The 8,740-nt window shown below is 40.7% G+C and overlaps 1 pseudogene; it reads left to right on the top strand.

Moving 5' to 3' along the window:
- The first annotated feature begins 914 nt into the window (after window positions 1–914).
- Window positions 915–2,658, top strand: LOC146318494 (E3 SUMO-protein ligase ZBED1-like; annotated as a pseudogene).
- Window positions 2,659–8,740: the final 6,082 nt, after the last annotated feature.

Here is an 8,740-nt window from a genome sequence, read left to right as displayed (position 1 = left end):
TTCTTTTTCTTTTTTTTTTTTGTTTTTTTTTTTGTTTTACAATAATCAATCACAACATAGAGGGAACCATCCATGGCACAGGAGGGTTATACAACAGCCAATCACAGCACAGTATTTTTTATTTTTTTTTTACAACAGCCAATCACATCATAAGTGATTTTTAATCCGAACACTGGGTTTTCTTTACAAGAGTAAATAAGAGAACAGACGGATTTTACAGGTAGGGCTGTCATGGTAACCACAAAAATGAATTACCGCGACACTAAGAAGCCCACTGCAGTGCATGGTGAGCCACCATCACCACCGCACATGAGCTGACCTCACCAAACCTTACGTTGAGCGGGAGACAATGGCAGTTGCGCTTGTACCGAAACCAAATGTTACTTCACCCCTTTGAGAGCATTTCAGCTTTCAGCCAAATGAAAAGGGGGAACCAGCAAATTTAGATGAGGCCATGTGTAAAATCTGCGGCAAAAAGATCCAAGTAAAACGAGGAAACACTTTGAATTTAAGGTCTCAATTAGCAAGTTACCATCCAGCTATGGAGGTGAGGCTGCCTCCTCCCACACCGAGTTGCACAGCAGCTCATGTCAGTGCCAGCCAACAGCTTGGAGTCTGCAAAGCCTTTGCTCGAGTTGCCAAGTACAGCATTGAAAGTGAAAGGCATAAACGCCTAACAGACACTGTTACACGGTACCTGGTCGAGGAGATGGTGCCGTTTACCACGGTGGAGAAACTGGCATTCAAGCCACTGCTTCAAAAAATTTGACAAGCAATATGAGTTGCCAGGGAAAACCTACTTCTCAGAAACTGCTGTCCCAAAAATGTACAATACAGTCAGAGCATCGGTTCAGAGTGGGCTCAAAAATGTGGACTGTTTCTCTGCCACCACTGACATGTGGTCAAGCATAAATATGACTCCTTACATGAGTTTAACTGTACATTACCTGACCACAGACTGGACTCTAAAATCATGCTACCTCAAAACAGTGTTTATGCCCCAGAATCACACATCCGACAACATCGCAGAGGCTTGCCGCAGCGCATTTGATGAGTGGCCCCTGGATGAGAAGCAGCTGACGTGCATAACAACAGATAACGGGGCAAACATCACCACAGCAGTGAGAAAATTGAGCTGGATGTGGCTAAACTGCTTCAGACATAATTTACACCTGGCAGTGACAAACGCAATGGCAAGCGTTAAGGATCGCACAGCCCGAGCAATGGGTCTGTGCAACACCTTAGTGGGTGCGTTCTCCCAGAGCTGGCTGAAAAGGAGAGATATGGTGAGAGCGCAAGCGGAGCTCCAAATCCCGCAGCACGGGCTCATAATGGTAAACTAGCCTTCAGAAGTTATATTAATAGCCCACTTAATAACACAATTATCATTGAGCCTCCAGATTTCTTATGATTTCTCAAAATAAACACCTAATGATAGTTAATACATCCTTGGAGTCAATACGCTATTCTTTTTGTATATTCTAATTTTCCTTTGTCTTGCTGGGATTATTTATATGTAGGCCTATTTTAAATCATTAGATAGGCCCAATAGATTTACTAAAAAATTATCTGAATACTGTGAAAATGAATAATCTTTTAAAATGTTGCCCAAAATTCATTCATTCAATGAAACATCGATGCAGCCTGAAACTGCCCATACGACCTGTTGCTGGCATTGTGAGATGGTTAAAAAAAAATTTAGTTTAGAAAAAAATACACTGAAATGAAAAATAATTTAAAATATAGCCTATTCATTTAAAGAATTACTAAGTAGGTGTAGCCAGCCTAATTTCACTTCCATAATTAAATGGCCATCACTCTGTCCATGCAGGACTGTCCTACAAGATGGAACTCCAAACAGAAAATGGTGGACCGAGTCTTGGAGAAAACCCTGGCCGTAAAAAGAGTTCTGGATGATTGGCAGCATCAGCATCTCATTCTTAACTGGCAGGACATTGCGGTTTTGGAGTCAGTGAACGTGGCATTAAAGCCAGCGGCTGAATTTACGGATCTGCTGTCCGGCGAGACCTATGTCACAGTCTCATCCATTAAACCCATCCTGAAACTCCTCACTGAAGATGTTTTAAAACCATCGGACGAGGACACCACTCTGACCGCGGACATCAAGCGGAAGATGTGCAGTGTTCTCGAGGAGAAGTACAGACCAGCTGCCCTACAAAAAACTTTGGCAAAGGCCTGCTTGCTGGACCCTAGATAATGGGGCAACAATTTTGATGATGACACAGAGGAGACAAAGTACGCGCTGATTGAGGAAATACTAGACGTGGAGGACGGAGGGAGCGGTGTCAGTGCATCAGCTGCTGCACAACAGGAGTCCTCGGCGCAAACAGCGATGCCACCAGTGGCTAAAAAGAAAACCCTTAGAGACCTGCTGAAGCCATGGACAACCACCTCTGCAACCATACCCAAGAGAGTTTGAGCCGACACTGAACTCACATGCTACCTCCAGGAGGACCCCATCGACTCCAATGCAGACCCACTCGCATGGTGGAGTGACAACCAGGGTAGATATCCTCTCCTCTCTAAAGTCGCCTGCAAGTACATGTGCATTTGCGCAACAAGTGCACCATCGGAGAGAGTTTTCAGTGCAGCTGGAAATATTGTTACCCCTCTCTGATTCTCTCTGAAACCACATAAGGTGAATATGCTGGTTTCCTCGTGCGCAACAAGGACATGACCCAGGTATAAATCATAGGCTATTTTCTTTATAGGCTCAAGGAGAATATATATTTTTTTTAATTGTCTAGTGCCTCGTACATCTCATATTACGGAATGTAATTTTAAGATTCTGTTATGTGAGAATGTAAAAGTTAAAACTTAAAATCTGTGGCCGATTCATCAGGATTGCGCGTAGTTTATTTTAAAAGTGTGTCGTCCTGCTAACAAGATGGCCAGCATACCTCACCAGCTAGCAAGATGACCGGGCGGTTAGCATTCATGTTACCCCGCTAAAAAGGGTTGTGTTTTTATATACGGTTTATGTAACATTTGTGTGTAAAATTATTGTTTGTGTTTTTTTGTTTTGTTTTTTTAAATCTGAAAATTTAGTTGTTATCTACTCGCCTCATGCCAACTGAAAATCAGGTTTAGTTTTTTAGTCCACAAAAAACACTTTCACAGGAAAACAGCATTGCAGAATCCTCCAAACAATGAAAATGAATCATAGCTAGTTTTCAAACATGTAAAAACAAGAGAAAAAAAAAGACTACATATTACTCGTCTGGTGTAATCCAAGTCTCCTAAAGACCCAACAGACCAGGTTGACTAAAAGAATGTTATTTACATCATGTTTTAGCCTGAATCTTCACTCTAGATCAGGGGTGCCCACACTTTTTCGGCTTGCGAGTTACTTTTAAAATGACCAAGTCAAAATGATCTACCTACATTAAAAATGAGGAGGCAGACTCACAGCCCAGTCCACCCACCCCGAAAATGATCAAGACAGCAGCAGCACCCCCAGATTGTGACCCCCGGGACATCAGCTGTGCACCTGCAACTCAAGCTAACGTCCCAGGTCAAAATGCTAGTATTTAGGAGGCACCGCATCAAACAACTAGCTTCACATTTCCGGGAAGGTCATTTGGTAAAGAAACGTTTTGTCGGTCATTCAGTGCGAGCTGGTTTAGCAAATGGAGATGGCTCCATTATATTGAGGACGGCGAGCGCGTTGTTTGTTTCATGTTCATGGAGATGTTTTGGACAGTCTGGACATTGGCAGCCTAATGAGGAGCTTCATCAGCGCCAAGAGGAGAGGAAAGCCACATTTGGAGTTGTGTGACGCCACTTTTCTTTTCTAATGCTGCCGCTGCGCAGCACACGGCGCCTTTACACACAGAGTTCAGCACCACAGTGACATGGACAGCAGCCGTGACAAATTGTTTATGGTTGACAAGGTGATCGGCACCATGGACAGTTATACAGACAGATTTTTGCAGTCTTAATTACTGTGCGGGTATTTTTTAAATCATTATTATGAATGCAGGGAGTTGCGAGTGCAGCGCAGAGCTTTTTTTTTCTCAGCCCCCCCCTTGCTGAGAATATGTTCCCGCGGCTATGTCTCACACTGGCTGCCCTGTACGTCAATCAAGTGGCAAATGCCATACTGGGGATGGATGATAGGCTAACATCTAATTTTCTTGTTGAATGGCATGTGATCTACCCACACTACCTTTGCGATCGACCAGTCGATCGCGATCGACGTATTGGGCACCCCTGCTCTAGATCCTTAGGTTTGAGTCTCAATCACATGCACACTGTCTTAACTACACCAGTATGGAGGAATTTTATGTTTTTTCTCTCCCCAGTTGTTTTTAACGTTTGAAAACTGGTCACCATTCATTTACATTGTTTGGAAGATTCTGCAACTCTGTTTTCATGTCAAACTCCAGCAGTGTTTTGCAGACTAACAAAATATGCCCGACCCTCAATTGACTTAAGTTTGAGTAGATAATGACTAAATTTTCATTTCTAGATGGACTATCCTTTTACATAGTGCTTTTAGCTGTGGGCTGTATAGCAGACAATTGGACTCGAGTCATAGGGACTCGGACTCGAGTCGACTCGAGTTGCAAATTTGACAACTTGCAACTCGACTCAGACTTGGAGGGTCAGAAACTCGAGACTCGACTCGACTTGAGACAAGATGACTCCCCTCGACTTGAGACAAGATGACTGTCGCCCCCAACCCCCGCTCCGCAACGTGGAAACGACAAACGAGCCCCTCCCGCATCACTCTTTCACCTGACTGCTGCGCTCTCCTCTCTCTCCTCCCCCCGCGCGCGCCCGCTTCACCACGGTGCAACGAGCCCCTCCTTCACCTGACCACAGTGCTCTGCTCTCCTCCTCTCTCTGCCTCCTCTCTGACAGTCAGTCAGCTGTTCCTGTCAAAAACATGACGTGTCGTGGCTTTTATACCTATGGATGTTAACATTAGAGCTGGACAGTATTACGTTACAAGGCTGGTAAACATATAGCTTCGCTGTTTGTTTTTGTTTTGTTATTTTTTTTTTACCCTGCGCTACGTTGACTTTGCTCGTCTCAGCCATAGACTGTAAAGGTCTCAGCTTTATGGTCATCACCTTTTTAAAGAATATTTAATAAATCTCTAAAGCCTCTATTTTCTTCTTCTCTTGTTCTCTTTTATTTTCTTCTCTGTGCATCGGACTTCTACCGACCGCACATAGAGCATACTGAACAAAAAAAAGACAATGTCAAAGGTTGATGGCCAACCATTTGTGTTTGGAGCTATTATGATAACTCAAATATTAGATTTTTTTTTCCACAAATAGGCCTGTTTTTAAAAATATTTTAAATAATTACTCAGCGGTAATTACAGTATGCAATAAATGGTTGTCCTTTGTGTATGTTTACCTGTCACTAACTGCTGAAAGTACAGAACACAATTTAAAAGAAATTATATTTTACAATAACAAGATATTAAATGAGCTTTTAGGTTGTCTGATTGACTGCATTTATTTATTGGTCTAATTAATGGTTTACAGTAGCTCATCTGCCTTATAATCAGCTAAGCCTGTTTTATCTTCTCATTCTAATAATAGTCTAATTATCACTTACTGTTTGTGCACTTTTGTGCCCTACAATTTGGCCAGAAAGCCCCAATGAATTTGAATTCATCATAGGCCAAAGTGACTTCTCCTAAAAATGACTTAATTCCAGGCCTGAGTATACATTGTCAGTTCTGACAAAGAAACAACCAATATTTTTATAGTCATACTTAAGCTATATCACATGGAAGCAGCTTACCTTAATGGTGATAACACACTTGCCACTCTGCATTTTACACACAGCAGCAAACTCCTGGAACATAAGTATGCACACAAAGTGTTAAAGTCAAAAACACGGTGACACAAAACACTGCATGGCAAAAACATAATATAGGACAAGCAAATGTATAATTCCTCTGGGATGAAAAGAAAAGAAACATTCAAAGTTTAGCCTCACTGGCAAATTTGGCATGAATGTAACGAGTTGTGGCAAAGGACAAACCCATCGTTACTTTGTGATCATCTCATGAAATCTTTGAATTGATACAGCAAAGTATGTAGTAATTTCTGTGTTACTGTATCTTTTGTTTGTTCTGTTTTGTCATGTGATTCTGTCTTTTATGTGATGCAGAACAGGAATTAGCTGTAAATCAGTTTTAAATGAGTCAGGGCTGTTTAATTTGAACTGATTTTATTATGTTATTTTAAGTCTTTTCCTGCACAATAATAAATGAAGTGAAAGTGAAAAATGTGTCATTCACAGTTTTAATGCTTTCACAAAGTAATAAAACTATTTGTACAGCATCATACATAATGTATATAAAATGAGATAAGATTAGTACTTTAACTGATGTCAGAGTATCATCCATGACATTCACATTAAACTCATCGTTTATGATGTAAGCTCAGGAAAAAGAAGATGGAAAAAGATCCTGTAAGTCATAACAATGAGAAATGTTCTCAAAATAATGAGGAACTTTCTCAAAATAATAAGTTAGTATTTCGAAATGATCAGTTTGTGTTTCAACATAATGGGCCCTACCTTATGCTAATCTAAAGCACAAGGCAGAATGAATTTAATTTATTCAAGGTGTGTCAAACCCATCTTTGCCAGCCCGCACCAGTGGCGCAGGGATATCCTGTGCTGTACCGCCCCTTGTGCCAGCAGTGCACAGCGAGATACACCTATTAGCTGCACCCAAGTGCCCTGATTAATTCACCAGCAAGTTTAGGCCAAGCATGCAATAAACTAATCAGAAATTGGAAGCAGGTGCGCCACTAGCGCAAGCGGTGGCAGCATGACCGAAGGAGGAGGTAACAAGGATGTTTTGATACCAGCCCGAGTCTCTTGCAAAACGCATTTTCATCCAATTAGACATTAAATCAACATTATTATGCCCTTATTCAAAGTGTAAACCACTGCCTCTGCACACCCATTGCCAGACTCTCTACACCTCCCCTAGACTCTGTGTTGTGATTTTCTTTTATGTTGGTAGTGGAGTGTTTTGCAGAGAGAAGGAGGCACCTGTATGGAGCTATATTGGGGCCAAAAGTTTTGTACTTTGTAAAAAATAAAATTTGAAACTGAACATACAAGTTTTGATCTAAAAATACGTCAGTGTATTCAAAATAAAAAAAAGTGTGCAAAATTTTTTTTCAGGTTAAATATAATTATGATAAATTATTTATTTTCATTTTTCACTTTCATATGTTTTGATATTTGAGATCCTATTTTTTTTTTCAGATTCAAATCTTATTTTTTACAGTTTAATTTTTTTTTTTCACTTTCAGATCTTTATTTTTCAGTTTCAGATCTTTCCTTTTCAGTTTCAAACTTTTGGCCTGGATTTCGCGTGGGGGGCGTGGTATCAACTGAGAGGGGTGTGGAATCATGACAGACAGCTTAACAAAAAGGCTAGGGACCGTCCCCTATCACGTTGCCTTCAGGGAACGTAGGAACTAAAACAATTCAACTCAACACTTTATGTAGACTACACCATGTGATTGGCAGTGAAAAAACTGATGTCAGTGATAAACTTCCATTTGCATGGCATGCAGGAATATCCTGCACGACTAAATCTGTTTTAATTTCCTCTGTAAGTCTAAAGCTGCTAATATGTTACTTTATGTAAGTTTTATATTATTTAATAAGTGGTAGGTTTATCCAAATATCGCCTTTTTTGAAATTTACTCCAAGGTTTTCGGAGATGTGAGATGTGAAAGCTGTTTAGACAGTACTGAGGACCAATTGCAGAAGCGGAGGGATAAATTATGCCAGATTGTGTACAACAGATACACTTGCATACTTTCCACGTAGCACTGTGAACGCAGCGCAGTGTCCGCTCATAATGATGGTATCTGGCTCTGCAGGCCCACCTGCTGGAGCAGCACACAGGTGAGAAATGTTCAAAATGAGAGGTCGTTTTGTGACAACATGCAATGTGCTGAAAAAACCTGCAGCAGCCTGCGGTGAAAAAGGTTGTAATCCATGCCATGTTTGTAAATTGTACTCCTTACAGCAGTGGTTACCAACCTTGGGTCAGGACCTTACATGGAGTTGCCAGATGCTTAACTGAAGGCAACGTGATAGGGGAAGGTCCCTAGCCTTTTTGTTAAGCTGTCTGTCATGATTCCACACCCCTCTCAGTTGATACCACGCCCCCCACGCGAAATCCGGGCCAAAGTCTGAAACTGAAAAGAAAAGATCTGAAAGTGAAAAATGAAGATCTGAAAGTGAAAAAAAAGTTTCAAATTTTATTTTTTCAAGTACAAAACTTTTGGCTCCATACACCTGACACAGGATTCGAGATTGTGGTTCGAGACCTTGGCTGCACTTCATTTCACAGTTGCACTCTTCATCTCGGCTGTCTGCTATCACAGTGACTGCTGGCTTCATTACTTTGCTGAGCAAGTGAAAATAAACTTTTTCTTAGACATAAATATTTTATTCAATAGAATAATAAATTTCTTACCCAACAAAAAATAACAGAAAAAATATACGTCACATGAAAATAAATCACTGTCTAATTAAATTACATACAACATTCTGAAAGGAATAAATAACCAACATAACATTACATTCTCAAATTAATAACTAGGTAAACATAAAAAATGAATGCTCCATCCTGTCTAGATTACAGTCAATTGTCTACTCATATACAGCATGCTAGCCACGCTCATAGATACACCTCACTAAACTCATCAAACTGTTAAAA

Source organism: Lutjanus erythropterus, chromosome 12 (genome assembly GCF_056507025.1).
Source record: "Lutjanus erythropterus isolate fLutEry1 chromosome 12, fLutEry1.hap2, whole genome shotgun sequence".
Classification (NCBI taxonomy): Eukaryota; Metazoa; Chordata; class Actinopteri; order Lutjaniformes; family Lutjanidae; genus Lutjanus; species Lutjanus erythropterus.
The sequence above is the reverse complement of the archived record's forward strand: the minus strand, read 5'-3'. Positions and strand labels throughout refer to the sequence as shown.